A 5,524-nucleotide genomic window follows, 5' to 3' on the forward strand; every position below is an offset into this window, starting at 1 on the left:
AATATATTTTAGATTTAATCAATTTTATAAATTGTTATATATATATATATATGTGTAATTTAATAATTTTTAATTATATATATTTATAATGTCACACGGTCATAAAGATCACGCTTGAGTATTTCGTGCATCTTTGCATGATTTCATTTTCTTCTTTGGCTTTCAATCACTTCCGAACCTATGAGTAAAAGCATCTTAGCTCGGAAAAGAATTCATAATTAAGAACATGCGTTTTACCAACGAATATGATTGAGAAACAATACCTCTAGTTCACGTTTTAAAACGTAATTGCACTATTTTCATCACTAAAATATATATCAAATTTTCTTTTCTCATATAAAATTACTAACATATTAAAAATATAATAGAAAAGGTAACTAATCGACTGCACCTTAATTAGTTTTCAACGTACGTTTATACTTACTCTTTGCCAGTTTAATTTGTTTTGCTATTAGTTGTTCAACTATTCCTCTATCACAGTCTTCAGATAACATACAAATAATATCAAAAGATATGGTTCAGCCTAGCATCTCCGTCATGATTCATTAATAGTTACACGACCACACAAACATGATTCATTAATAGTCACACGAGTGATCCACGACAACTCAAACACCCAACTATAGTTGCTAACATGCAATGTCTAGCCATCTAATTTTACAAAAGTTCATCTAGTTAAAATTGCTATAGTTAACATATTTTAATACAATAAGAACTCCAAAATTTTGAAAAACAAAAGTAGAGATTTAACATCTCACTTGAACGTCATTTTGAAGATTTTACGCCATCAAAAGTCCGCAGCAATGCTGCTATTTGTTCTGTCAATCTAAGTATTCTGATAAGTTTTGTAGCCGACTCAAGTTAAAAACAGAGAAAGAAGTGGCAACATAACAGAGAAAGTTTTTAATTTTATATTTGTTGAATGAGCTACAAAACTTATCAGAGAAAGAACATGAAATAACCGGATCTTTTTTTTTTTAATAAATATAATATATATATATAATTAAGTATACATACTACTTAATTAACCAACCCAAACCACATATCATCATTAAACCAACAATAACCATTAAGCACAGCGGAAACATACCAATAATACAAAACCAATACATCATCAATACAATAAAATTCCTAACCAATCCATCCAACAACCTATCATAACTCTATCCAAGGTTCCAACATAAACAATGTAACCACCAACACTCAAACGAGACCCTAGATCATCCTCCTCCTCATCGCCATGATTCCACATCACATACCTGCACACCACAAACAACAATTGAGATGCGTAAGTATTATCATAAATACTTAGTGAGACAATAATCCCATCTACTGCGCTATACACACAAGCAACTGAGATTCCAATGTTTAACAAACAACAAACAAACTCAACAAACCAGGAAATCACGAATCAGACAAGTTGGTGTTGACCGACACCATGTTAGTGTCGGTCGACACTGGCCCAAACATGGTGTCGATCGACACCGACTCCGCAGACGCGTTCTGCTCGAAGCCGATCATCGAATCTCCGTTTCCAACCACCTCCAATCCGTTCCAAACTCATCCAAAAGCTTCAGGAACCTATAATAACCATAACACAACCACCACAAGCAAGAAAAACACTACAAACACAACCAATCAAGGAAACAAAGGATTCTCAGACTTAGATAAGCCATGGTCATGCACTCACCTCTTTTGTAGGAAGATTCTCACTCAACCACGACGAATCCAACACTTACAAGCCTTCTCCTTTGTTCCTAGCACAAGATCTTCACTCTGCAGTAACAGATCTCTCAAAAACAGCCAAGGATCTCACAAATCTCTCTCAAAAACGTTTTCTCCTTCTTCTCTCTGTTTCTTTATAAAAAACGGCTAAAAGGACGAAATAAGTCGAGTTCCCCTTTTAAACTCGAGTTTAGGGCTTCTCCTAAACCAACCACGCAAACCGGACGATTAAAATCAAACTCATCAAACCGTCTGCAAACGGTGTCGACCGACACCAAAAGTGGTGTCGATCGACACCCTAACCAAAATTCCAGAAATTGGTTCGTGGGCGTTACAATTCTCGCCCTCTAACAAAGGATTCGTCCTCGAATCCCACAACATCGTCCCTCCACCAAGGACCCCCGTGCAACCGTCACAACGGCCCGCACAATCTCCGACCAAACTGAACACTGTCAGCCCAAAGTTTTCCGTGCAACTGTCGCAACAGCCCGCACATCCAAGTGACTCAACGGTCCACACAACCCTGACTCCACTAGTCATCACAACACAAAAAGACGAGGTCAATCCCGACCTCCNAATACCCACGTTCCTAGACATTTTTTGCTCTCTGATCCACACATTATTAGGTAGCAACCCTCGAACTGCACCGCGTGCACTCTCAGACCATCGTCCTCGAGCCATACTATCACACTCTCGGATCGTCACCCTCGAGATTTCGGTACCAGGGGAACTACTCATCCCCTCCGGGGAACTAATCATCCCCTAGGAGAACTAAACATCTCCTCTGTCGCTCTCAGGGTCGCAACTCGTCAAGCCCGCGGTGCACTAGGAGAACTAATCATCCCCTCAGGAGAACTAATCATCTCCTCCGGAGAACTAATCATCTCATCATGAGCAAACAAGTCCTAAGGTCTATAAGCATCTCCCGACCGGAACTACCTCCTGTGGTTCGCGTAAAACATCACAATGTCCTACCAACCATCATATTCCCTCACCGGAATATCACCACCACCATGACCACTATTCAGGCCATCTCTAAAACATCTCAACCAATGACCACTATTCAGGCAATCGGGTGTTTACACACACCCTTTCCAAAAATAGCTTTTCCTCTTGGCAATTATCCATAGAAAATCATCAATACGAGCGTAATAAAACAAACAAGTACCATACGTTCGCATATTCTGATTCACCGCATCAAATGTTTTACAAGCCACAACTCCGGCATTTTACATCCCATTTCCAAAAATAGACAAGTCCTAACTATTCATAGGACTTCCCATTTTGATAAACTTTCTATTTATGGAACTTTCCATTTATAGAAATCGCATAATCAATTAACCCACTATACCTCAGGATTCCATAGGAACTAAACATCTTATTAAATCCTCTTCAATAACACCAGTAAGCACATCGACCACACAATTGGCTAAACAACCCGCCACAAAGGCCACACAATGTCTAAGAAGACCGCCATACATGGGCACACACTGACTCAATAGTCCGCCACGAAGGCCACACAAGCCCCTCCAAGGCACACAACCGCTAAAAATGGAGAAATTCTAACTCCTATAAAACTTTTCATTTTTAGAACTTTCCTCTTTTGGAAACTTTCCACTTATAGAAACGTCTATTTCGGGAAATTTCCCTCAACACCACCGCTCACGAAATTTTTGTACTTTGAACACCACCTCATCTTGTTAAACAGTGGCACTCCAGCCACCCTGAACGAAGTAAGTCTCCAACTTAACTTCTCAGATATCCCTTTCCAAAAAATCCACTTTCACAAATCACGCAACCGGTATTTCCCAATACCGGCGTGATCCACCACTTTCCAACAACTTGTCAATAGCCAACTGTACCTCCCGTACAGAAGCTAAAAACAATACACAACTAACAACACATAAAACAACTTACCGTGAAATCTCACTGAAGGCTCGAAGAGGATGATACTAGGACTCCATACCACAACAAATTGACTAACTACTCATAATCAATTTCATCACACATCATCATGCATCAAGCAATAGGAAGATAATTCAACCAATTAAATTCCTAAAACGCTCTAAACCATCCACATAACCATCCTAGAACCGTATAAGCTTTGATACCAAACTGAAACAACCCGATCCTTTTTTTAATAAATACAATATATATATATAATTAAGTATCCATACTACTTAATTAACCAACCCAAACCACAACTAATCATTAAACCAACAATAACCATTAATCACAGCGGAATCATACCAGTAATACAAAACCAATACATCATCAATACAATAACATTCCTAACCAATCTATCCAACAACCTAGCATAACTCTATCCAAGGTTCCAACATAAACAATGTAACCACCAACACACAAACGATACCCTAGATCATCCTCCTCCTCATTGCCATGATTCCACGTCACATACCTGCACACCACAAACAACAATTGAGATGCGTAAGTATTATCATAAATACTTAGTGAGGCAATAATCCCATCTACTGCGCTATATACACAAGCAACTGAGATTCCAATGTTTAACAAACAACAAACAAACTCAACAAACCAGGAAATCACGAATCAAACAAGTTGGTGTCGACCGACACCATGTTGGTGTCGGTCGACACTGGCCCAAACATGGTGTCGGTCAACACCGACTCCGCAGATGCGTTCTGCTCGAAGCCGATCATCGAATCTCCTTTTCCAACCACCTCCAATCCGTTCCAAACTCACCCAAAAGCTTCAGGAACCTATAATAACCATAACACAACCACCACAAGCAAGAAAAACACTACAAAACACAACCAATCAAGCAAACAAAGGATTCTCAGACTTAGATAAGCCATGGTCATGCACTCACCTCTTTTGCAGGAAGATTCTCACTCAACCACGACGAATCCAACACTTAGAAGCCTTCTCCTTTGTTCCTAGCACAAGATCTTCACTCCGCAGTAACAGATCTCTCAAGAACAGCCGAGGATCTCACAAATCTCTCTCAAAAACGTTTTCTCATTTTTCTCTCTGTTTCTCTATCAAAAACGGCTAAAAAGACGAAATAAGTCGAGTTTCCCTTTTAAACTCGAGTTTAGGACTTCCCTAAACCAACCACGCAAACCGAATGATTAAAATCGAACCCATCAAACCGTCTGTAAACGGTGTCGACCGACACCCTAACCAAAATTCCAGAAATTGGTTTGCGGGCGTTATAGAACATAACATTTAGACCGGACAGTTTAATGAAGCATTATTACATGGATGTTTGTGCATATCAGATTCAAGAAAATTGCTACTCGGAAAGGGTTTCCACATTTTTTTGGCACATCGTCTAAAATGTATGAGAGTCTCTGATAAATATTTACTATGTTTCTTATTAATCCATTTTCAGTAAAAATATATTTTACAAAATTGATAGAGTTTAACCCTTTTTCAAAACATAAAATAATAGATTTTTGGTGTTTTTGTACAGTATTTATAAGTTATTAGTGATCATTGTAAACTTGAAGAAAAATAATTCAATACTACTGTTTTACCGTTATAGAAAATTGTAAATCACAAAAATATATATATATATATATATAAATATTTATATAATGTATCTATAAGAAAATATTGGTATGTTTTTAAAAAATATATATATGTAAAACTAAAAAATAGATTAAATTAGGAACAGAAAGAATATACAAAATTCAGTCGCTTAAGTAATATTCTAGCTGGTTGAAAAAAAAAAAGAAGTAATATTCTAGCTTCTCCAGAAAAATTATTTGTATCAATACACTTCAACTCTTCTTCTTTTTTTTTTTTTTTTTTC

Source organism: Camelina sativa, chromosome 13 (assembly GCF_000633955.1).
Source record: "Camelina sativa cultivar DH55 chromosome 13, Cs, whole genome shotgun sequence".
In the NCBI taxonomy this organism is placed as follows: Eukaryota; Viridiplantae; Streptophyta; class Magnoliopsida; order Brassicales; family Brassicaceae; genus Camelina; species Camelina sativa.